This window comes from Stenella coeruleoalba (assembly GCF_951394435.1).
Source record: "Stenella coeruleoalba genome assembly, chromosome: 5".
Lineage (NCBI taxonomy): Eukaryota > Metazoa > Chordata > Mammalia > Artiodactyla > Delphinidae > Stenella > Stenella coeruleoalba.
Window position 1 is genome coordinate 38,128,130 of NC_137150.1, and position 26,899 is coordinate 38,155,028.

General features: G+C 43.0%; 1 protein-coding gene across 16 annotated transcripts in view; it reads right to left on the bottom strand.

The window, feature by feature from the left end:
* VEPH1 (ventricular zone expressed PH domain containing 1) overlaps window positions 1-26,899 on the bottom strand; it is a 713,106-nt gene that overhangs the window by 293,859 nt on the left and 392,348 nt on the right. For 14 of the 16 annotated variants that reach the window (XR_013828597.1, XM_079923356.1, XM_079923366.1 and 11 more), the window contains 2 exons: window positions 11,826-11,934; window positions 1,011-1,200 (listed from right to left, as the gene is read on the bottom strand). The gene's annotated coding sequence lies outside the window, so the exon portion shown is untranslated. Of the gene's footprint in view, window positions 1-1,010; window positions 1,201-11,825; window positions 11,935-16,314; window positions 16,358-26,899 lie in introns of those variants that run through there. The other 2 variants (XM_079923354.1, XM_079923368.1) reach the window with 2 other exon arrangements.

The window sequence follows — 26,899 nt, forward strand, 5'->3', positions numbered from 1 at the left end:
GAGCTAGCCTAACGGCAATTCAGGGAACATTAGTGAGCTTGGGGAGGTTTTTTCCCCACTGAATCAAAACCCCATTAACGTTTGCATAGTGGGGAAAAGGAGGAGAAAGCTTACTTGTGGACAAATAGTATCCATGAACTTTAATGCATTAAAATGGATTCATAAGTTCTTCTAAGATGAAAAACACGTGTCCAATTATTGTGAGATTCACCACTCCTCACAAGTTCAGAGCAGAGAGTCCTCATCTCCTTGTCTTAAATTGAGTATGTCTATTTTCAGAATAATTTTCAGCATGAAGCCTGGTCCACCATTTGATTTTTAATCTCCTCTTTTATCCCTGGAATCTTGCATTCCTGATGCACTTCATCTTTTTGTGTGTGGAATAATATCTTTCAGAAAACTTTGATGCATTGGTGAATTAAAAGAAAAAAATGAGATGTAAGTGCTTGCTCTATTTGTCATTTTTAATACATTTTGAGTCACTTGATTTATGATTAAGCATTTCTTGGGAGAGGAGAATGTTTAAGGTGGTATTTTGAGCTCCATTTAAGGCAATTTAGTTGTCATCAGGCCTCCTCACCCCATAACCTTCGTAAGACCTTGCTTCATAAATTGGACCCAAACAATTGGCTTGTGTTTCGAGTAGACAAAGCCTTATGGAAATGATACTTGCTAAGTGTTTTTATTGGACATCTGGGTAAGAGTTAGTCTTTGTCAGACCAGTCACAGACCATCGCCAGCCTGACTGCTACACCCTTGGTGGCAGTTTCTGCTCTTAGAAAACTCTTTTAAAATTCTTTTAAATGGAGAGGGAATGAGATTTGGATTCATTTTGACCCCCAGCTTTCTGCTTTGATTTCTGATTCCATGGCTGAGTTTAAGGGTGATCACTCCATTCCTCCCTCAACTTTAGGTCAGATCTCTGCATTTAGTGCTTCCCTTGTCCTCTGCTGGCAGCACGCCCTAGCGCTGGGTGGAATCTCATAGCCCATGTTACATCCATATCATACCTGGATCTTGTAGCTCTGCTGAGGAATGGCAGGGCGATTTCAGGCCCTGGAGGTGCCAAGTTGAGTTCAGCCAGCTTGAAAAGGTGACTGGGGTTCTCTCTCCCCTCACTTCTTCCTCTCAGTGAGTCACCTTGATCCGAACTAATGTTGGATGCCAGTGGCATAACACCTCCTCATGGTCTATTTGACCCTAGATGAGAGAGAGAGAGAGTTAGTACAATTTCACTCCATTTCTTAATTGCAAAACTTACCCTTTATTTAAAAGAAAGAAAAGCAATGAATATGCTATCCCCTGGGGTTGATTACCAGATGAAAAAGAATGAGGAGCTCTCTCTAGTATTTTTTATTACTTGTACCATAATATAGAATTTTATGTTGGGAAAACACTTCTCAGCCATGACTTAATTCCAGAAATTCCTGGGCCAAAGGTAGAATATCTCTTAGATGAGAAATTCAAGGGCAAAGGCAGGAAGTGCTTTGGCCAACTAGGAAACAAAACCAAACAAACAAATAAACAAATAATAAATAGATACACAGAGGAGGGGAAATCTTCAGAGAATTCAAAAGGTGAATTTTATTCTTGTTTAAACTGAGAAAAATGTCTGTTCCTCAAGAGAAAATGGATTTGCATGTGATTCAGGGTGCTGACAAGAATAACACATGGTCCTAGCAAGTGGTACTCTCTGTCTTTTATTAGTGCTCTCCTGAGAGTTCTGGGGCTGTTTTAAACGTGAGGATGTAAAAAGTGTGCATCCCATGGAGGTGTTTATTGAACTTCTTCTGGTGTGGAGATACATCAGACATCTTATTAAATAAAATCTTCAGATAAGCCCTCACTGTGCCTATATGTGATTTCAGAATTGAGGAGACATGAATGTCACTGCAGTCTACTGATGGTTTTAAAACATTTTCTGGGTGACAAAGCCATCTCACACAGGACATCTCAGATTTGCTATTCTTCAGAGGAAGGGTCCTCAGTGGATCCAAAGAGTGCAACATGGTCTTTGCTTTAGTCAGTCCCTGTAGCAGTACCAACCGGAAAGCTGCAAACAGGAATTCCTAGAGCCAAAGAATTCTGCCATAACTAGCTTCCATCTCTTAGCACTTTAGTTTGCTTGTCAGTAACGGATGGAACGAAATTGAGGTGTCTGTCGTGAGGTGGATGGACCTAGAGTCTGTCATACAGAGTGAAGTAAGTCAGAAAGAGAAAAACAAATACTGTATGCTAACACATATATATGGAATCTAAAAATAAATGGTTCTGAAGAACCTAGGGGCAGGACAGGAATAAAGACACAGACATAGAGAATGGACTTGAGGACACGGGGAGGGGGAAGGGTAAGCTGGGACGAAGTGAGAGAGTGGCATGGACATATATACACTACCAAACGTAAAATAGATAGCTAGTGGGAAGCAGCCGCATAGCACAGGGAGATCAGCTCGGTGCTTTGTGACCACCGAGAGGGGTGGGATAGGGAGGGTTGGGGGGAGGCTCAAGAGGGAGGGGATATGGGGACATATATATGGCTGATTCACTTTGTTATACAGCAGCAACTAACACACCATTGTAAAGCAGCTATACTCCAATAAAGATGTAAAAAATAATAATAATAAAGTACATTGACTTCAAAAAAAAATAATGGATGGAACTGAATTACATCTAAAATAGTCTTTCCAGCTTTAGAATTCTTTGGCTATTCTCTGTATTCAACTCCAGAGTTTGTTTGTTTTCATTCCTTTGAGTGTAGGACATAAAGGAAAGCAAGCAAGCCAGGGAGGAGACAAGGAAGGCAAAGATCAGAAAAGGGAAACAAGAATGAGAAAGAGCTTGGAGAATGAAAGGAAATAGGCTTCTAGATAAGTAATGGGTGAGGGTGGGATGCAGATTAATTTCCTGTATCTCAGATTTAACACAGCAGTGGTTCTTATCTTTTAATGTACAGAATAACAAAAATTACTGATGTGTTCTGTGTGGCACCCTGCTCTCTTAAAGCAGATGGGGGCCAGGGGGGTGGGGTTGAGTGAGGATTAGGCATCCCTTCTGCTGTGGGTAATTGTAAAATATTTCATTTCCTGGAGGGTCGGGGTGGGGGGGGATGCTGTGGTAACATACTGATACAACTGTGTAGGGAACTGGTTCTGGAAAAGATGGCAAAGGTTCTCAAGGTGGAATTGGCTGGTGTGAGCAGGCATTCCATAAACACTGGCTGAAACACCGTGGAGTGGACTGACTGGTGGGCGTGGGTGTGGCTGGGAGGGGACTCCAGTACAGACATTCCTCTCCTGGCCAGAGAGGTGATGGGCTGTGATAACAACAGCAGCCACTCTCCAGACAGTGTGTCTCTGTTCAGGACAGTGCCGCAGCAGCAGTGGCCTGGAGTCCTTTGTTTGGAAAGAAACTTTACTATTCCTCAAGCCTTAGGTCTGTCGGCTGCTGCCCAGAGTTTACAAACCCTGCAGGCAGTTGTTGTACCTTCTTTGTTTATGAAAACCACACCTCAGTACCATCCTTTACTGACATGGCAGCTCATTCAGGGGGGTCCCTCTTAGCTTGTGCAAGAGGGATGGGGAGTTGGATCATTGACTGGAAACGGTAAATAAAATGAAGAGCCATTTTTAGAAAACTAATACATACATACTATAAACATTTTCCTTGAACTTAAAATATAAAACTGTGTATTGATTCAGGAATCACTTGATGCAGGAGGGGAAAACTCTTTTCTTTAAATCTGGCTCTGATATTGGAGTTGTCTTTCACAAACCACATTTATACAATTCCCCGTTTTGCGTTCCTTTAAAGTTATAGCTACATTAGAGCAAGAACTTAAAGATGCTCGTAGAATACTCTGAGAGCAGAGGCCTCCAGGTTGTAATTGTCGTTTTTTTCCCTTGAGTCTTACAGCTCTCTCACTCACACATAGAATAACAATATTTTTAGGAGCTCCCTTTTGGCAAGCCTTTCCAAAGCAGCCATCTTCATTTTCCTAAAAACAATTCCTTCCTTTTGCACTCACCTTTCATGGCTTCACATAATATTTAGTTAAATTGTGTAAATATATTAAGTCCAACAGGTCACATACAGGTGTCAAATCAAAAACAACTGATTCTTAAAAGATCCATGCACCCCAATGTTCATAGCAGCACTGTTTACAATAGCCAAGATATGAAAGCAATGAAAGTGCCCACCAGTGATTGGATTAAGAACATGTGATATATATTTATATATATGTATCTATATATCTATGTCTAGATATATATATATGATGGAATATTACTCAGCCATAAAAAATAATGAAATACCACCATATGCAGCAATGTGGATGGACCTAGAGAATATCACATCTAGTGAAATAAGTCAGATAGAGAAAGACAAATACTGTATGATATCACTTATATGTGGAATCTAAAAAATAATACAAATGAATGTGTATGCAAAACAGAAACAGACTCACAGACATAGAAGACAAACTTGTCATTTTACCACATGGGAGAGGGAAGTGGGGAGGGACAAATCAGGGGTTTGGGATTAAGAGATACACACTACTATATATAAAATAGATAAGCAACAAGGATATACTGTATAGTACAGGGAATTATACCCATTATCTTGTAATAGCCTATAATGGAATATAATCGGCCAAAATTCTGGATCACTATGCTGTATACATGAAACTAATATTGTAAATTAAGTATACTGAAGTTAAAAAAATCAATTCTTGGTGAATTTACAACTCAACCAGTCAGAGCAGGGAGAGGCCTGCTCTTGGTTGACCCTTGGTGTTGGTGGCAAGGAGCAGAGAGGCTTACAGAGGGTGGGAGTGATCACTCATCTGCAGAATTTGTAGGTGGGGGTCATTAAGCAGCTTCCACTCTAGTATATTCTTACCATGCAGAGTGCAATGTGACAGTCCCTAGTTGGGAAAAAAAGAGAGAAGTCCAGTTGCTGCTAAATGTTATGTGCAGTGGAGACAATTAGCACATTGGAAGAGAGGTCACTTCTGGCTGAAATGAGCAAATGGAAGGCAGTTGTCATGGGATGAATTGTGTCCCCCCCGAAAATTCATACGTTGAAGTCCTAACCCCTAGTGCCTCAGACTGTAACTGTATTTGGAGATAGGTCTGTAAAATTAAATTAAAATGAGTGGGCCCTAATCCTGGTCTTTTTATAAGAAGAGGAAATTTGGACACAGACATGGACAGAGGGAGGACGATATGAAGACACAGGGAAAAAATGGCATCTATAAGTCAAGGAGAGAGGCCTGGCATGGATCCTTCCCTCACAGCCTCCAGAAGGAACCAACTTTGCTGACACGTTGTTCTCAGACTTATAACCTCCAGAATATCTGTTATTTAAGCCACCCAGTCCGTGGGACTTTGTATGGCAACCCTCACAAATGAATACAGAAAGCTCTGTGGAGGAGGGAATATATGATGTGGGCTTGACAGGATGGTTAGGTTAGCAGTAGATCAAGGTTAGAGGAAGGAACTTCCAGGCAGATGGAAGAGCAAGGCTTAAAGGTGGGTACGTATTTGAGATCTAGTAAGAAGACTTGTTTGGCTGGAGGAGGGTTACTGTAGGGCAGTAGTACAAGAATAGGCTAGAAGAGGTAGGTCAGAGCCTTGGGCCTTAAGGGCCGCCTATGGGCCGTGGGGACTCACTGAAGGCTTTGGAACAGTGCCATGATCAAAGCAGTATTTTAGAGATGTTAGCCAGTCTGGAGTTGTCAGAACAGGCTGCTCGGCACCTGCCGAAGTCCCTCGTGGCTGTCATCTGTATGAGTGTGACCAGCTCCCAGGCGTGGCTGATGATGCTCCTTGGATACTGCCTAACTCATGAGGGAGGACCTAGACTTTAATTCATCTTTGGGTTTATGTGATGCTTCTCACATTGAGGTGTTGAAGTTGAAACAGCATTTTACCTTGCATGTGAGTCTTAAAAGCCGGTTTATCTGTATATAGTAATTCCTGGAAAGCCTGTAAAATCACTGGTGCTTAATATTTGTGAATAAATGCAGTAATGAGCATGCCCATGGGTTTTGATAATGCTTGTAGCCTGCTGCATTAGAAGAGGTTTCTCAGGCCTCCATCCACACTAGCTATTCTAGAGCCCCGTGAAATTTTAGAAAATGATTACCCAGAAAGGCTGTTAAGTACAAAGCCCCAAAAGGAAAGATTCTGGGGTAAGTCCTGGGTATATCTATTTATAAAAAGTTCCAAAGATGATTGTGACATGTAGCTAGGGTTGAAAAATCACTGATTACATTCAACTTTTCAAACTTTTATACCAGCTTTAAGAGCAAAGTTAAATTTGATACCAAAGAATTTTAATCCTTACGCTTCTAATTTTATCAAACTTTATTAGCTTATCAAGAAAAAGTCTTTGCCAATCCAGGATCCAAATAAGTGACTTCAAAGCAGCCACTTCTGCTTTCCACTCCAATTTAAAGAGATCCCCTTCTCTTTCTCTGGACTCCCTCAAACCAAACAAACAAAACAAAACCACCTGAACAAAAGACAGAAAATCTATTTACCTAAACAAGTCCCTGCCCAGAACCACCCCCAGCTAACCTCAATTAAGCTGAAATACCAAACTCTTTATAAAAACCTAGCAGATGCATTGTCCATAAACTGAAATGAAACTTTATTTTTCTATAACTCAACTTGGTTTCTGTTTCAAGCTCCCATTCCATAGGAGGCAAATCTTAGTTTTAGTCAATAAAGAGTATTTTCTGTCTCCTTTCCAGGAGCTGCACTAAGTTATTGGGAATTTAAATGGTAGAGGGGCACAGGGGTGGATGGTCAGCAGGAAGCCTGTCTATCTAACCTGAGTCATCATCGGTTCCTGCTGGCAACACTGAAATGTCCTCATTCCTGTCTGGTCCTTGCTGTTGTGTCATCCTCATAACCCCTGCAAGGTTTTAGGCACCTATTAATTTTCATGTATCTCCCAGGCACAAGATGAGTCTGCTGCTTCCACCAACCCTGGTCAGGGGTGAGCTATGCGGCTGCCTCTGGCAGACGTATGTTGATATATGAGGCAGCCATTTCTACCCTGGGTTCTTGCCACTCCCCACACTCTGCCCAGGAAAGACGGGTGGGTTTCATCCATTCCACTGTGTTTTCCTTTGCAGTTGCCCCTCCCTCAAGGCCCCCAGCATCTACTCCTCAATGTCCCTTCCTCTGCTCTAGGGAATCTCTTCTCATCTCCCAGGACGGGCAAGCCTTGCATTTACATAGTCAAGCATTCCCACAAACTCTGTTGTTCTGTTTCTGCACTAGCATCCTTTCAATTTTCCTTTGAGGGTTGGGCTTTTGAACAAATCAGAGAAAATGCCTTGTTTTCCTCTTTAGGCACCATCACTTATTCCTGAGGCAATACGCACCCAGCTGAAAGCATCAGGGTGACGCTAAAGAGTAATGCAAATAGAAAGTTAGGCTTTCTCTGAAATTCGTTTGATTTGGCCTTGACTGAAATAGTGACCGAAGCCAGAGGGTCATAAGCTTCCGTGATCAGTTTAATGAAGAACTGTCAAGAATGTTGGCACAGGACTTGGTGAATACAAAGCACTCAGTTAGCTGGAACCTCTTAATATATAATAGCTGGAAAATGTAAGATGTTTACTTTAAACACACTAAGAATATAAACAGCAAGGCTAGGGTCAAGGTCTTTTCCCCCCCATGTTTATATTTATTCTGTATCTTGTTATCATTAAATCATTCGCTGACTAGTTTGCAAGAATTCCTTGGAGAAATACTGACTCTAAACTTTATTGTTATGTTCTATGGACTACATACATCCTTAATCTCAGAGACATGGTTGCTTGGAACGGGAAATTTCATTTACTCACCCTAAGTTTGTGAAAGGAAATTAAATTTGATGGAATGTTTATTGCTGGAAATCAAGTTCACTCACCTGAAGTTGTAACGTACACACCAGCTCTGCGACCTCTCTAACTTCATTCTGTTACTTTATTCTTATATAAGGGCCTTGACTTCACTTAGTTAAGAAGCATCAAGCCCTTTACTTAGCTTTCTCCCTATAACCTGTTTGAAGAACTCCAAGACCCTAACAGAAGTAGTTTTAAAGAGCAACATGAATTTTTCTCCACTAGTGAAAAAAAGGAAATACCAAGGGAAAAAGCCATTGATTAATACTTGCTACTACTGGTACTATTATTCTGCCACAGAATTTTAAACGTCTAATATGTCTTAGTGGCAAATACACAACTTCAGAGTGATATCATCCAAGGGGACATAGATCAGAGAAAAGTCAAGGAATTAGGACAGAGATATATTCAGTTTCTCAGGTCAAGTGCCCAGTCTATCTTGGTACCCGATGTACTACTACCATAGGAGAAATTAACTTGGTACAATTCATTCACATGAATGCATTGGTTATGTATACTTCCTTTGTGTCCCCATTAGTATGTATTAGGGGAGAGACTTTGTCTATTTGTTGTATCCCCAGGACATCCTACTAGGCAGTCAATAAATATTCGTTGAAATTTTAAAAATGAATAAATGAATGGATTCTCCCAGGGTTCTGGATAGACTTACTTGCTCTATGCCCATTTTTGATTAGGTGGGCTCACTCCCTCTGTCTGGTAGGATACTCTTGCATATTTGCAAATGGGTGTTTTCCTATGAGTAGCTGATGTAGTTTTGCTGTGTGGATGGTCAATGAGTTATGTAGGTGGGTTCTGGAGGAAAGAAGCAAAAACCCCTATTCACTTTCATTCCTCTTGTAGTGTATCCACAAGGAGTCCAGCAGTATATACAAAAGCAATTACAGCTTCTGGGGCATTCTATGCTGAAATGTGCAGAATTTAATAAAACCAAAACAAGCAAACAAAAAAACTTCCTATTTTCCAATTTTGTGGTAGGTGTAAAGTACTTAGCATTTTGCTTGGCACATTGTAGGTCCTCACTGAAAGTTAGTTATTATCATTACAAACCATAGAGGCTCTTGTTGTTTGGAGGTTTATTATCTTTCTCTTGACTGGAGGAGGCACTCTGCAAGTGATATGTCACCCAATCTAGAAAGCTAGAGTTAAAAGGAATGAGCCAATCACCCCCATTTTATGGATGAGGACATTGAGGCCCCAGGAAGTTAAATGGCTTAGACAAAATTATACAGGTAAACTGGAAGGCCTGCGATGAATTCCCCTGGCCCTGAGCCTACTGTGATTTCCACCAGCCCAGGTCCGGAACTTACCAGACAGGTAGAGCCTATAGATTTGTCTGAGCAAGGCCTCTGGCACTGCTCTAATCATCTACAGACCCCCAGAGAAGAGCAAGGTGTGTTAAACGTCTTAAAGGAAGAGAAAAACATCCATGAGACCCAGAGAAAACTCCATATCCGTTTGGGGCTCAATTTTAAAGACTGAATAAAAGTACAGTCTTTTGGAATAACTTAATTTTGATCAGGTAAGGTAGGAACAATTCATTGATTTAGATGAATGAATTGCCAAAGGTCTGTTTTGTCTGTAAATTAAAATACAAGTCATCATGTAATGAAACCCAAAATAATGTTCCCCTGTTCCATTTTCTTTTTTCCTGAAAACACGGGTGACAGAGATCTTCACATCCAGCATTACTTTTGGGGAAAACTTAAATTAAGCTATTTCCCCTCACCTCTGTAGATCTGATCTAGAGAAATTGAGGGCTGTGGAGATTATGTCCTGAAGTTGATTTTTCTTCCACTGCTCCCACTGTGGTTCCTTCAGTTCAATGTGATTCTATTTAAGTTTTGGATACTCATTAGTCCATCTCTATTTATAAGCCAGTGTCTTTTCAGAATATTCTTTAACATCAAGGGAAACTAAAATGATATATTGTCTTTGGTCTTTTACCTTAGGATTTAGAGTTCAATTTAGAGTTTTTCTTTTCAAGATATGTGATTGGTCCTAACCTGACTCCTCATGGGGATGGAGTAAACTGGGAGGGAGCTAGCAGATGGAACTTGTCTCTAACATTTCAGGGGACAGCAACACCTCTGAAGAGTAGATGCCAAGTTCAGAGAACTTTAGACAGGGCATGGTTAGACAGGGCATGGTTAGAAAGGGCATGGTCAGACAGGGCATGGTTAGAAGATCACAGTAAGGCGGGCTCTTGAGTGTTTTGAATTTTTAATTATTCTTTTTTTAAAATTCCTTTTCAAATTCTTTTCCTATTTAGTTTGTTACATAATATCGAGCAGAGTTCCCTGTGCTATACAGTAGGTCCTTGTTGGTTATCCATTTTAAATATAGCAGTGTGTACATGAGACTCACACAGATGGTTAGTTTAGAATAATTTGCCTCGACTGTTAGATGAACTTTTTGTAAAAAGGGAAATACATTTACTTTTGCTCACCAAACTTCCAAGTGGTTCAGTTTGGGGCCGTACAATAATTTGATCATGAAGTCACATATGACAAATGGATTTCCAGGTGGAATTTCTTGAAAACAATGGCTAAAAACCTCCAGCTGTTAACTAATTCCAAGAAATGCTATAGCAATTGGCGAATACCTTGTCTGATGCCCTGTAATGATTTGTACAGCAAATCACTAAGTCTTCTGGTTTTTTTTTTTTTTTTTTTTGGTCTCACAAACTGTCAAAGATATTAGGGAAACATGTGCTTCCTATTGTCTTCTTCATCTTTTAAAACTTTGGTGTAAGTGTAAAAATAATAACTGTCACAAAAACCGGCCGAAGAACCCTAGGATTTTATTTTATATTTTAAGAGGAGATCCTAGGTTTCCCAGACTCTAGCAGATTCCAATTTCTACATCTGTATTATGCTTGGGAGGTCTCATTATTGCAAAAATGACTGTTGGGTTTCCTTTGAAATTGGGTTCTATGAATCTTCCTAATCAATTCTTTTTTCGACATTGCAAATATTAAAAGGCTTCTATATTATCAGGAAAGGGAACTCCAATGTTTCTTTTAAGCTGTATCTTTTTTGTTGTTAGAAGCACCTGCAAATGGACTATTCTTTTTTATAGTCTACCTTTCAATTTATTTCCTAACAGTTAATATAAAATATTTGTGAAATATTGCTGATGCTTTTCTAAGACAGATTGCTTATGAAGTAACTTCTCCTTTAACACACAACTTTTGGATCCTTGAAACAACAAACAAAACCATGACCAATGTCTGAGAAAGATGGCCTCAAGGATCAATACCAGTGATCATTAAAATAAGCCTAGTCTGCAGCAGTCACAAAATTTTCCGAATAGTGTATATTTACAGTAGAAGGATAGAAGTGGCCTTAATTTTCATTCAGCAGATATTTCCCAAGGGCTTGTCACTCAAAAGGGACTGGGAAGAACTGAAGAACATATGTCATCGAGAACATTGCTTCTGAGCATCTCAAAGTGGGGTCTACAGAACATCTGCAATGAACCTTCATTCGAAATGCAGATCAGATGGCCCCGCCCAGATCTATTGAATCAGACCATCTGGGGTGAAGTCCAGGAACCTGCATTTAGTTATAGTCACATGCATTACAATTTTAGAATGATTAAGCTAGGGGCTCACATTTTCTACATGGGGAAGCAGACTTGTGGGCAAATAATGCAAATTCTTGAAAGGCAGGCAAATGAACTGAGTTGTAAAAAAGTTAGAAAAACTTTTAGGACAGAACAACTCAAGAGGAGAAGAAAGCATGGTTCTACATAAACCCTTCTTAGGGGATGTTGAAAGGTGAGCCTTTATCCTTTAAGCACGTGGTGTAAGCACATTGTCAAGGTCAGTATTAAGCTGTGTCTGGGAAGTTGAGTATTGTAGCCCATGGAGAACAGTAGATTTCTAAAATCATTCCAGCCAGGGTACCTGCACTAACTCTGGTCCACAGTTCTCCTTTCTGTCAGTGACACTGGCAGCCTGTTGCCTCCAGGCTCAAGCTTCAACCGACCGGAACCTCCCCTTTCCAAGCCAAAATCTGTGGAAATAAGAGAATGGGAGAATTGGAAAGGGAAAAGCAGCTTACTGTGCATAATTTAGGCCCCGGGGGCGGGGATGGGGTGTGTAGCATGGTGTGGGCAGATAGAGATCTGGTTTCTTATGCCAGTAGTAGCTGTGTGATTGTTGGTGCAACAATTCCTCAGGGCCTCAGCTTCATTCCTTGTGAGTGAAGTTCTCCATGACCCCTCTGCCGCATTTCAGCTCTGAGACTGATTTGATTTGCGAGTGTCAGTGTCTTATCTAATTGCATGGCTGTTTAGACAAGCAAGTCTAGAATCTCACTGGCCTTAGGCCTCTCCTGTAATCTAGTCAGGAATTGAAATGTCGGCATCCGTGTCCCCTCTGGATGGCACAGTGGTTCTAAACAAGCTTTAGAACCAGATAATCCAGTGTCAGCTCCGCTCTGTCACTCACAAGCTGTGAGACCTGGAACAATCAGGGTAATAATGCCCATCTCACTGTCCTGTTGAGAGTACTAAATACTGTTTGTAAGATGCCAGCTCTGTGTCTGTTATAGACTGTTAAAAAATGACTAAAGAATATCATTTAGGTGATACAAACAAACTTTAACCCTTCCTGAAGCAGACAGGCTCTGTTTTAAGAAGTGAAAAATGGAGCAGAAGGAGGGAAACTTTTATAGGATGAACAATAAAAAACACGTAAGAGTGGTGACCATTTTGTCATGTGCAGAAATATTGAATTACTGTGCTGTATACCTGGAACTCACATAGTGTTGTAGGTCAATTATACTTTAATTAAAGGAAAAAAAAAACCCCAAAGAACAAGAAAGAGAAGAGGAGGAAATACCTGATTGGCTGGAGGCACAAAGTCACCTTTGTTTGGGGTGTGAAGGAAGAAGGAAATTAAAAAGAGTCCAGAGCTGGCTTGGTGTCTGGGGAATGGCTGACTGGATGTATCGGGTTTCTGGTCAAGCAGAGTATGTACAGGGACACTACAGATATCTACGTTTCGATTTGCTGACATGGCTCCCCCAGCAGGAGCGGCGCCATCTTGGGCCTAGAAGGTTTTATAGTTCTTCTATATGAACTTCTATCTTAATCAGAGGAGTGCCATGTTCAACGAGGAAGGGCCACTATTTATGTCAATCACAATTTTAGAAAACATACTTTGTAATCCATTGCAGGGACATAGTTCAAATATTTGACATCTGGAGTGGATAACAAGGGCTTTCCAAAATATATAAACAGCTCATACAGCTCAATATAAAAAAAAAAAAAAACCCAATCAAAACATGGGCAGAAGACCTAAACAGACATTTCTCCAAAGAAGACATACAGATGGCCAAAAAGCAAATGAAAAGATGCTCAACATCACTAATTATTAGAGAAATGCAAATCAAAACTACAATGAGGTACCACTTCACACAAGTCAGAATGGCCATCATCAAAAAGTCTACAAATAACAAATGCTGGAGAGGGTGTGGAGAAAAGGTAACTGTCCTACACTGTTGATGGGAATGTAAATTGGTACAGTCACTATGGAGAATGATATGGAGGTTCCTTTAAACACTAAAAATAGAGCTACCATATGATCCAGCAATCCCACTCCTGGGTGTATATCCAGAAAAGATGAAAACTCTAATTCAAAAAGATACATGCACCCCAATGTTCATAGCAGCACTATTTACAATAGCCAAGACATGGAAACAACCTAAATGTCCATCAACAGAGGAATGGATAAAGAAGATGTGGTACACATATACAATGGAATATTATTCAGCCTTAAAAAAGAATGAAATAATGCCATTTGCAGCAACATGGATGGACTTGGAGATTATCATACTAAGTTAAGTAAGTCAGACAAAGACAAATATCGTATGATATCACTTATATGTGGAATAAAAAAAATGATACAAGTGAACTTATTTACAAAACAGAAACAGACTCACAGACATAGAAAACAAATTTATGGTTACCAAAGGGGAAGAATATGTTAGGAGTTTGGGATTAACAGATATTAATACATACCACTATATATAAAATAGATAAACAACAAGGACCTACTGTATATAGCTCAGGGAACTATATGCAATATCTTGTAATAACCTATAATGGAAAAGAATATGAAAAAGAATATATATATATATAACTGAATCACTTTGCCGTACATGAGAAAGCAACCCAACATTTTAAATCAACTATACTTCAGTAAAAAAATTTTAAAACCCAAATAATTAACAATTTGAAAAAGAAGAGCAAACTGCAATTTTAAAGATATTCAAATTCAGTAAACTATTTCATGTCTCACTAAAACTCAGTAAACTATTTCATGTCTCACTAAAACGTGTACTTGCCAAACAAAACTATTACACCTCCAGTTCACAGTTTTCTTGTTTTTAAATTTGAAATATAAAACCTCCAAGCTGTTACACAGAAGTGACAGAATTCAAGATGTAATTCAACATCTTTGTTTCTTTGTTTTTATAATCACTCAGCGGCTATTGTTTATTTTGAATTTATTGTTTAAATGCAGGAAGAGGTGGTACCACCAGGGCTGAGGGCAAAACCTGCACCAAAATTAACTGCTCCAGCAATTTTGAAGGTTGCAAACTTGCTCTAGAACAAACTCCTGTGTTTGAGTCCATGTGGGTTGGGCGTGGAGGTGAGGCCCATTGTATAACTGGGAATTCTTCAAATTAACTTCTATATAGAATACAATGTTAGAGGATAAGTAAGTTAAAAACTGAGGTACTATGAAGCTTACATATATATTATTAAAACCCGATAGTAACACAATAGTTCTCTAGAACTTAGATGAATAAGAGATTTTTGCGGGGGAAAGACACTGACATTGTTTAGAATTGTTGGCATATGTTGATGATAAAAAGCAGATCAACTTTCAGTCAGCTTTATTATTGTCTTTAAATTCTCTACAGACAACACACCCCCCTACTGTCTGAGCCTGGTCTGTGTTTGACATATCATTGATCCAGTTGAATCTTTCACCTGTGAGTTTCCAGAATGCTCTGAATTCCTAGCACCCAGCACTGCCCTTTCTGAATAGCAGGTACAAAATAATTACTTGTGGACTTAAGAATGCCGGTTAACACTACATTTCCCTATGCTCATTATTTTTAAAATGCCCAAGAGCAACTATTATTACCTACCTTTTATAATCAAGCTTTGAGAAATTATATAACCCGTTCAAATTTACACAGTTTGTTAGGGGCAGGGCTGGGATTCAAACCCAGGGCTCTCTGGCTCCTGTGCATTCAGCACGAGGCCCATGTACACAGCTTCTCATCTGTGCCATAATTTGTTGACACGTGACTACTGACTTTAAAATTTATAATGCATAATTAAAGAAGTAACCTTTGTGGATACTATTTAAGCTTGTTTTCATCGGAAATGCAAGTTGCAAAAATATTTGGCATTGGTGGCTGTCACATTCATTAGGAGCCTTAAACCCATCTGCAGCTCTATTGATATTCATCAGCCCTGCTAAATCATTTACACCATCAGGAAATTAGTCTAGAATGACACTCCTTTTCAGAGAAAGGAACCAGGAAGATCCAGAGAGGCAATAAGCTGAACCCTGATGGGAGGTGAATAATAGCAGGTAACCGCTCCAGGCCCCACTGCCAGGGGGACCCAGGAGCCACTGTCATCCATAGGTTGGAGAAAAAAACCCAGCCGCAGTGGGATTTACATTCATACGGCAACACAATCCAGCGCCTGGCAAGTCACCGAGGCTGCCCAGCCAACCATCTGTTTCAAAGCCTCCTGCATTTTCCCATTCATGCAGCCATTTAATCTGCCCTTGCCAGGATTGAAAATAAAATTCATGCAGCCATTTAATCTGCCCTTGCCAGGATTGAAAATAAAATTCGAGGGACTCGCTGAGAAATGCATGGCTCAGAAAAGCCCTGAGGTGAACTCAGGCCTAGCACACCAGGACCACTGCAGGAAGCAAGCAGCACGGAGGCCCTTTTGGCCCACAGCCTTTTCTAATCAGAAATTATCCCACAATCTGTCACTAGGGGGAGCCCCCTACAAGACACAGCTAGCCTGCAACCACAACGAGGAGATGGCTCCGGGGACTTCACTGAACTTCTGTAATTCAGTAATTTGTTTCTCTTTCTTTCCTGTTGTGGTGATTGGGCGGGGAAGGGAGGTTTGAACCTTTTCTTGCTTTGGCTAGAAGTGGCACCAAGAAGAGGAAATCAACTTGAAGGGCTGAGTTGTCTTACTACATCTTTCATTTAAGGGCTCAAGAGATGAGGGAACACCAGGTTGGAAATTTAGAGTGTGACATTTATTTTACATTTCCCACTCATCAACGAAACATTTTATTTTCTTTTAAAAAAATTAAAATATGTATAGAAATGCTCAGTTACCTTTAAATTTCCTTGTAGCAGATTTCAAACCCTCATGCCTCCTGCATAATTATAAAACAAAAGGTTAAACTTTTAAAAAAATTCTCTGAAGTCATTGGCTCTAGATCCTGAGGAGTATCCCTATGACCTAGGATCTTTAAAAAAAATATATAGAAAGGGTTCAGTGAATTTGAGTTGAGGTCTGAGAAGCTATTAGAAAAATACACAAACTAGGTGATTCTAATGATGAGCCAGGTTTCAGAACAACTGTTTGGGAACAGCCCCATAACATGATTTTATCTGCCTAAACCATCAGGGGCTCTGAATTCCAGTTTGCTGATGACAAATAAATGAGGCACTTGGTTCTCCTAATGAGGTTTTTTATTCCTGAACCTCTATCTCCCAGACTCGCCTGATTCACAAATTATCTAGGCATTGGTCTCAAACTTGACTGCACATTGCCATCACCTGGAGCTCTTTAAAAAGCCCCCATGCCTGGGGTCCACACCCAATGGCTCTGATTTTATTGGTTTGGGCTGGACCCTGGGCATTGGGATACTTTAAAGTTCCCATGAATCTAATGCACAGCACAGCCTGAGAGCCACTGATGGAGCGAGCCTGTTACCGCACAGATGCCCAGGCCCCAAGCTCGACCCACTGAATCAATACCTTTAGGGCAGGATCCAGGGCGTCTGAATTGTTAACGAGGGAGCCTTATGCCTGGCAAGTCTGTGAACAGAAAGAACCTCACATTTCTTTCCCCAGTAGACTGTGGCCCTTCCCTGTGCAGTCGTTTTACCAGAGCTGCAGCTGAGGCTGAGATGTGCAGAGTGGCAGTGAGGTCTGGGGCCAACCCCAAGGCTCCCTCCCTCCCCCTGCCACCCATACACACACATGTGGATGCTTCTATAAATCACTTCTAATACGCCGTTCCTATTCAGGAAGTGTTCTGACTGCTTACCCCTGTAATGATGGAGTGGAGGAAAGGTCTAATTTTGGAATGACTGTGGCTTAGGCAGCGCCGTGTTCCCTGCAAGTCTGAATTTCCTCAGCACAGTGGCTCCACCACCCCGCCTGCTCACCACAATTACACGGGCTGTTTGAGGCACGCTGTCCATCACAGCAAGTTACTGTTTGAGGCACGCTCTCCATCACAGCAAGTTACTGGTGTGATCCGCTCAAGAACAAGGCTGGACAGCCTTGCTGATGGCAATCTTTGCAGAACCTTCTTGATAGCCAAGACAAAGGCAAGGTGGGAGAAAAGAGCTTGCAGGTCAAGGCTACTGAATCAATTAACAAGATCTCTGCCTGACTTACGGCCTGAGTGAGACACAGGGGTTGTGAAAGCTGCTAGTACACAGACAGCATTATACCAGGGTGTGCGTCCTTGTCCCCTGGGTTTTACTGGCAAAGTACAATCAGGAAAGGGAATAAGGATTTGTGAAACCCTTTACTAGTGGTCACACTCTGCTAGGCCCTAATTGCAGGAAATTTACTCGACAGCCCAGTGAGGCATCATCACTCTCATTCTCCAGGTGAGGAAACCGAAGCTCAGTTGATCTAGAATCACACAGGACGGCAGAGGCAGAGCAGGATTTAAGCCCAGGATGCTCTGTCTTCAAAGCCCTTAGCCTTCCCAGTATCTTAGGCCAGTTGAAATCCCACACACCCTGGAATCCAACTCCTCACAGGTCAGCGCCCGAAGAGCCGGGAGGCAGGGCACGGAGGTCAGTGCTGACATAACGGCAGTGAGAACCTGTGAATGGGCTGCAGGGTTACCTTCCCAGAAGGACAGGACAGGAAGTGGAACTCCGTCCCCTTTCATGAACACAGGGTGTTCTTACCCCACATCTACACTGCCGGTGGCTGTTTATCTCGAGCCTAAGGTGCAAGGCTTGGCTCAGTCAGTAGGACTGTGGGGCCCTGTGCAAAACTGTATTACAGGCAGCTTTCAGCCCATTGAAGGATTGCCATCGAGACCATTCCACAGACATCATAATGTTGATGAATTGCATTCCTCATATTAATAAACAACCCACATTCCTTTGAAAACATTGCCTCTGTGAGAGACACACCCTGAATTTGAACTGGGAGTGCAGGGCAAACTCGCTTCTTCCATAGGCGCTATAAAAGTAAGGCTTTCTCGTCCCACAAGGCAAACTCATCCAGGGAATCTCACAGGGGAGGGCTGAGGAAGGAGGGCTGCACCTAGTAAAAGGCTCCTGCAGGTAGGGGTGTGGGGTGCAGGCCCAAGTTCGGGAAGGGTCCGGAGGTAGTGGCATGGCAGGGGTGTTGGAGACTCCAGACACACAGCCCTCGTGGGATGAAAAGGGCTGGGGAAAGCAGAGACCTGACGTCCGGGCTCTACCAGTAACATGAAAGAGGCCATCTCTGTGGGCCTTGGGGTTCTCACCTGTAACCTTCAGAATTATGTGGCTTCCTATGGGAAGAGAAAGGGAGAGGGGGCTGAGACAGATGAGGGCCCCTCTAGCAGTGGTTTGTTCTGGCTAAGAGTAGAGGGACAGACATTTCCAGAAAGGAAAGGAGGGGCCACAGCCTCGAGGCAGCCCCTGCACGTACTGTGCCTGAACTTGTGAACTGGGGGTCGGGAGTGCTTGTTAGGAGAAGCAGCGGCCACTTTTATGGCTCATTCCCAAGTGAGTGCTATTCACCCAGGCATTTGCAGGGACTGACTGTACTGAATATTAAGGGTTGTTCCTGGATCCTGAATAAACTGATGGGCTCAAGGAGCCTGATGTCAAAAAAAATTCTGCAACCACTCCTAGGACCCTAAACCAAATTCTGAAATTAACCAACCAGTCAATGATGGGGTGCCTAATGGGGACAGGGGCAGTCCTTGTCAGGTAGTGATGAATTCAGAGAGTCACTTTATATCAGAGAAGGATGAGTCATGAGCTCAGCCTTCCAAGAATGTCTGTGAAGAGTGAGCCTGGAGAGGGAGAATGCAATTATCTAATGCAACGGCAGCCTCCAAGAAGGATGACAAGAGGATGGGCAATAAAAGAAAGATACCCGAGCATCTGATTAAGGCCCCAAATGTAAAAACAATAGTGATTGTTCTCTAGAGAGTCGAGAGGAAGCTTCCTTCCAGGGGAGTTGAAGTAAAATAACCCCTGGGCCTCTCTCTTACTCTCTCTGGTCTGAGACCCCCACAGACTCACCACAAAGGAAGCTGCAATGAATTTTAAATACAATATCAGATTTGCAGGAAGGATAGACACCGGCTCAAAGTCATGGGATTCAGAGGCCAAAGGTTTTGGCTTTGACAAGTCAGGTAAACTATTTATCCTGAAGGAGGGTGTAGCACCAGATGTCTTTCTGCTCGAGGGTACTCCAGGTAAAGCTGGTGACAGCTTCTTATTGCATGAGGTGTCCTTGAGGGAGGAAAGAAAAGGAAAGGGAGCTCTGCTAATCTTCCTGGTACCCTCTCAGCTCTGATACTCAGAAAACAGGCTTATTGCAGAAGCGGATCAGCATCCACGAAGCAGCGTGAGTCACGGGAGTCCAGGGTTGTATCCAGGCCTCAGCTGCACACAGACAGGCTGATGTGACTCCCCGCTGCCTCTTACAGGCCCGGGACTCATAACTTCCCCCCTGGGGCTGCAAGGACCAACGACGCACCCGCGGAGCCTGTTCCCTCATCTGTTGAGGGCTCAGAGGGTGGACCACGTTTCCCGTACATTCTGGGCCAGGAAGCCAAGGGCTTCTGCAAACTCAGTGGGAAGGACCTCAGGATATTCAAGGGCTAGCCGCCCCCGCCCACGGAGTAAGGCAGGGCAGAAAGTCTTCGGTGGACACCGGTAGGCTGCGGAAGGACCGTGGCTATTTTGATGAGGGGTGGATTTGGATCCCCCTCACCGAGGCAGGCATGAGTTCTTTTGCTGGTGAGTGGGTCTGGCTGGCTGCCCAGTATCCCTTCTCTATGGTTTGCTTTCCCTGCTGAGATGCAGGACAGGCCGTAGGTAATCGCATATCCAGGAATGTGCCGTGTTCCGGGAGAGTGTCCCTCAGGCCAAGCGTCGGCTGCAACATTCCCTGCAGATTTGAAGACTGAGACCTGGTTCCCACCATGTCAGAGGGGGCCAGTTGAGGGTGTGCTCTCAGCTGGCATCATAAGTTCCTGGCACCGCCATCCACAGATTATTTTAAGTCTGAGACAGAGATTTGAAAAAGAGGTTTCTTTATTTGATAAAGATGTTGATGATGAGGATAATTGTCCTTGAAAACAATCTTCCAAAGGGTCATAGGTTTATTTTTTCTGTGGTTTGGGATCAAACAGAGAGAAAAGACATCTGACCAATAGCTGCCCCCTCACGGAGTCAGCCTCACCCACGCAGTCTGTGAACATAGGCCCCAGAGGGCCTGGGGGGCGGGTGACTCCTGCTTCCAAGGGCCTGTTCTCTTGACTCGTGTTTTTCTTTCCCACAGTCTCGAATCTGTCCTCCAGAGTTATCAGTGAGGGAAAAGGATTGGGAATAAAACTAAAACTGACCATATGACTATGTCTGGCGCTTGCTTTTTCTGAGACTGGAACTGAATTTTAGACTGTGAGGTCCCCAGACCCCACCATCGTGCAGAAGAGAAAGTGAGAACTGGGGAAGTGAAATGCCTTGCCCAAGAGCACCGCAGGGATCTGCAGAGTCTGGGGTCCCAACACGTGACTCCCAGCTCGGTGCCCAGCCTCACGGTTCTCTTTATTTTGACTCTATTGGACAGAAACAGGAGGAGGAGGGATTTAAGATAATCACTGACTGTCCTATTTTTCAGACCTAGAATCCCAACATTCTAAAGGGGGGCACTGACACTCTTTCCAGGTGAAAATCAACCAATACATACATGTGAAGACGGACATGTTGGCTTTAGGTGTTTCCTACCCCAATCCCATTCGTGAGCCAGATGAGAATCCTTGACCATCTACCCAAGCATCGTAAGCACTGTAAGAGAGCCTCTCAAAAGACTCGTTTCCCTATCTCACAGCCATATGGGGGCTGGGGAAGACCGAGAGAGAGGAGAGGGTGGTCAGGCAGCTGGGAGGGGAGACAGAGGGACTGGCCTCTCCTGAAGCCCCTGTCCATCCCCTCACGAAGTGACCTGTCCAACCAGCCATGTCTCAGGCTGCACCCAGCAAACACAAGCCTGGGGAAAGGAGAGGAGGGGGTCTCCTGAGACAGACTGTCCTCAGACAAGAAGCTGGTTTTGTGCTGTAATCCTCACTGCATTTGGAGAGGTCAGTGGTGGTGCTCTACAAACCATCATCCGAACTTGGCCTCTGGGAAGGACTATGAATCACAGTCTTAGGGGGAATGAACTTGGATTTTCATTAAAGTTCTCCTGGGGGGCATTGGGCAATGGGCACGTGAGTTCAGATTCTGATGCTGGGGACTCCCACTGTTCCATCTGAGTAAAAGCCACACTTCAGAGGAGAAAACACAGAGGGTAATGGCGTCTACACCCCTGAGTCATCTTGTTCAGTCCACACCAGATCCATCTGCTTAGCTGTCATTTAGATGCCATCACTGCCACCTGACTGGCCACCCATCCCCTGATTTTCCTCTCTCTGTCCTTCTTTACACAAGGGCCAATTTTATCTTAACCCCATCCAAAGACTTCGGGGTGGATCTCCATTGCTCATCAATTCAAACAAACTCTCATCTCCGAATTGCAGGATCTCCATCCCATAGGCCCACCACTCCCTTCACAGGTCTGCCCTCCTGCCAAGACATATTTCTTACAGTTTCCCAAACTTAACACTTTCTCTCCTGAGCTTTCTCACCTCCCTGCTTTTTTTCAGATTAGCTCCCTCACCTAGAATGCCACCCTGCTCTCCCCACAAATCTCTACCTGCCAAAATCCAGCCATCAAAGCTCACCCCAAATGTCACTCAAAGTCCACCACTTTCATTCTCCAGATGCTGGTATGAGGAGGATGTTGGTGTGTACCATTTATTATAACTTATGAGGTCATGTGTTACGTGTATGGGTTTTTCTGTTGAACCCTCAAACCTACCCTACAGGGCAGGTGGTGTTACTATCCCCGTTTTACAAAGAAAAAGAAAAACGCTAAGATGCAAGGAAGTGACATGATACTGTACTCCACCTTGGATTGTAGTAATTCGTATCCCTTTTGCATCTTTCCTCGTAGGTCTTAGAGCAGGAGGAGGGTACTAATCAGCTTCTTCTGCTCCGCCTTGCCTAGCGAACTGCCTGATGCGTGGTACCAACTCAGTACAGTGGGTGTCATTTCAGATGCGTGCAGGAATTCAGCTGTTCTGATATTTTTATTTTTATTTTTTTGCAATTGGCTATTCTTCTCATCTGGTGGCTAGTTTTTATATTTTTTAGCTCAGGTATGAGGTGAACAGAGGTGGCCCATCTGCTCTTGCAGACGTAAGCGTCATGTAGGTTCCTGAGGGAGACAGGAGAGAAGGGGAGGGAATCTGTTCTTCTCCTTACGGGATGGAGCTTCCCTCTGTGTGTCTATCTGTGACCCACGACAGCACATAACTGAGTGGCTCCAGTCCCTCCAGCCTAGGTAGGACTGGCCACCATTCTGATGGGGGTGAACTCTCAGAGGTTGGTTAGGAGGAAAGGAAGCCAAAGGTTGGAGTTGATAACTTTGGGCATCATAGCATAAATACTAGAGACTTGGGGCTGATAAAAGGACCATCGGGCAGAATGGAACTGATTAACTTTACCAGTGATGTGAAAGGCCAAGCTCTCTGTGCCCAGCTGCCTACATCAGTTGTGGAGAGGATGGGGAACCACGGCTTCCCAGTGTGGAGCCCAGACCTCCTGTCCCCCATGGCAGTGGAATCAGCATTCCCAGGATCACACAGAGACCTAGACTCAAGCTTGGCATTGCCACTTATAAGCCAGGTGACCTCTGGCAAGGAACTTACTGATTCTGAGCCCCACGTTCCGCATCTGTGAACGTCATCCTGCATTGCAGGGCTGAGGTCAGGACTGGCCGAGACTGTGTACACAGACCGTGAGCACAGGCGCGGCCCCCACTGATTGCTTAACCCTGGCAGCTCAGTGAAGGGAGAAAATGGAGCTGCGTCTCAAGCCCCAGAATCCCCAGTGAACCCACAAGGGACACTGCCCTACTTGCATGTGGTGCTTCTCTGCTCTGAAGGCCTGAAGCCCCAAGGTCCCGGACCCAGCTGGTCCCCTACCACCTAGCACTCCCCAGGAAGCTCTCCCTCTGCAAAAGGAAAGGGGAGCTGGAAGATGCAATATATTCCCACTGGATAGCCCCTTGCATGGCTTTAAGGGGCAGAATATCACTCTTTTCCTGACACCCTATAATAAGAAATGATACACTTCGATAGTTCTTTGATTTGATGTGTCCTTAGTACACATGAGCTAGAATTTTGGAGAACATGGCTATAATATGGGGCTTGTGGATAATTACAACTCAGATGCCAGACATAATTCACCACCAGTCTATCCTCTTGGGTCTTCCACTTGTCCACCTTCATCCGTTCATGAAGGCTTTTTAAGGATGTTCTATTTCCTTTCTTATCTCCCTTCCCATCCTGAATTTAGGCAAAGAATAAATTCACTTTTAAAATTGCCCTAAGAAGCTCTGCTTTGATTGATGTCTTTGAGCTCACCTAAAACCAAACCCTCACTCTACAGGTAAGAAAAATGGAGGTACAAAGAGATTAAGTAACATGCCCAGATAATTACAGAGGGCAGGTGGCAGATCCAGATGAGAGAACAGGCTCGGGTGTTCCCAGGGTACGATCTGTCTTCACATTGTGGTTCCAATGATCCTGCATTCATGTCCATTTATGATTTCTCTCATATTCATATATCTCCTGTACTATTTTCTATCCAACGCTTTTTTTCTTTAAGTTGACGAGCATTTTTATTTAAATAAATCTATCTTAAAAGGGAAATTTTAGATCATCACCTAATGAAAAAGCAGTATCACTTACCACTGATAGAAAGTTAACTAAAGACAATTCAAAATAGAATTATATGGAATTCTAACTAGATATTGCTGCCTAGGCAAAGAAAACCAGCTGGAACCTGTTCTCTTTGATTATAAAGGACAATTGGCAAGCTTCAGAGATATTCAAGACCTAGTAGGACTAAGTGAAAATGGATTCTGGACCTGATTCCAATGTTACCTAATGCCATCTTTATATCATTGAGAAGAATTTTTCTGAAATAAAATCAGTAGGATATTCTCATGCTTTGAGACCGTTGCAGTCCACAATGCTGCCACACCAGGTCCCCGTGACTCCTTTGAGGTCAGCTGACTTCCCCCCCCCCCCCCCCTGCACAGCAAAACCTTTCAAGGAAATTACACTAAAAGAGCTTCAGGCACATTCTGTTTGTTTACCAGATGCCAAATGAATGCCCGACTGTCCTTCATTTTCACAGTAGACTACATGTTGAATTTAAGCATTAATTTTGGTAAATTTTCTTGTTCATCCCAGAAACAATGTCAAGATAAGTAAATTTTAGATAATAATGAATCAGGGAAGTTGATCGGAGCAGTAGAAAAATGCTGATTTAAATTGCCAATATACAGATACTTTTAGTTCTTGGAAGCCAATGCCAACTGTGGCTGCCGGAAGTTAAACTCTCAGTAGGTTGTTATGATTGATGCAGGCATTAGTCATTAAAAAAGAAAAAATCCTGAACTAAATCATTTGCATCCAAAGGATGACATCAGTCACACCTTGAGCTTGTTGTTTCAGAAATAGACCACTAGATGGGGCACTTGCAATTCAAAAATAAAAAAATCTCAGCCCTGGAGGTACAAGCATTTTACCAAAGGATCTATTGTACTTCTAAACTGTTCCTGTACACAAGCAAGGAGGCACGGCTTGCCTGAAGATGGTATTCTTTTCTTTCCTCCCAGACTTTGATATGCCTCTCCCTCTTTTCCTCAGGACAGGTCACTTCTCCCCACAGGCAGTTTCTCTGTATGAGTTCACCTTTTTAAACTTCTAGCGTGTCAGTATTCTATTCCTAGCCCTGTGATTGAATAGAAAAAGATGTTCCTCAAGATGTGGTTTCTTTCTTCCCCCTACCTTGACACTACTCACTCCTGAGCACTAAGGCAATGCTTCCTGAAGTCCCATTCCTACTTGCTAATCCGATGGCGGAGCAAAAGCACCTCGATTTGGAGGACGTTCATTCTTCTCCAGAAATGACACCCCACTTTTATTCTCCCCCCCATGATGATAGCAATAAATCTTCTTCAAAGTTTTTCTTTTTAAAGAAAGCCCAGATCAATGGAGTAGTTGTTCTTGTAACAACTCTTTAAATATGGTCATAATGAGGTTTATGAGCCCAGTTCTCAGAGTGAGGACAGGAAATAGGAGTGACACATTGGAGCAATAAGGTCTAAAACAATAGAATACATTGAGACCATTGCAGCAAATCGGTGAGCTTATTTGTAAGTTCTAATCCAGGGCTATACTTTCCCCAGATGGTTAATGGTGTGGTGTGGTGTGGTGTGGTGTGGGGTGTGTGTGTGGGGGGTGTGTGTGTGTGGGGGGGAAGACAGCAGAACTGAAACATTGACCTATTCTCTGCACAAATAGGTATGTCAACAAAATCAAGCACAAAAGAGCCTCTTTGTGTCTGGGGTTTCCTGGCTGCAGCCCCAGAACCTAAGAACCCAGAGCTCTATTCCCAGGTGGCCTCTCCTAATTTGCTAAATAACCTTGGGCAAGTCACTTAACCTTCCCAAACCTCAGCTTCTTCGGCTATAAAAGGAGGGTGCCAAGAGCTGTCTTTTCCCTGCTTCTGGGGGAAATTGTGAGGATTAATGATGAGAGAAAGGCAGTCAAGGGCCTGGAGTTTCTTTAAGAAAGGTGTTGCTTACCCTTGGATTGGAGTCACAAAAATGGAAGGAATAAATACACAGCAACAATCCAGGTCAAGGCCATCAGGAGGGCCCTGTGTCCTGCGGGTTCCCACATATTCCTTTCTTCAAAGGGGGTTCGCAGGAACCAGACCAAACAAAAATACCTAATAATGCCTTTGTTTGACAAAATTCTCACTGGATTTTTATCTGATTGGTCTGTGTCTGTAGATGAAATGATTTTAAACATCCGGAAAGAACTGAAAGGAAAAATCAGTTCATCCCAAACACACCGGCACTCCTGCCCAACCCTTCATCAGAGTGAAACGCATTTCACCGCAGAGAGGAGCGAACTCCTCTGACAATTAGCCTTCTAGCTCAGTGGCAGTAATTATCACCATTAGCGGCTTTTCTTTCCCTCTTATGATGAAATATATATTCATCCCGCGGTGGCCCCAACCTGAGGACGGCTTGGGCAGAACCCAAAATGCAAGGAACAGATCAATTTAACCTATTTTAAAACATTTGATCTAATTCGATATTTCTAGTTTTCAACGGCTTACAGCAAATAGATGAAAATAAATGTCTTGTCACATGTGGTGCTGTGAACTATGCCTTTTGGTTTTCAAAGACTTCTGAAAACAGGAGGAGAATCCTCTATTAGCTGTGTCTTATGCCTCAGGATCTTCCAGCTGTCATTGTTCAAAGGTCTAGTTTTTGGAGCCTTGAGGAATGACCAAGTGGATTATCTGCTCTA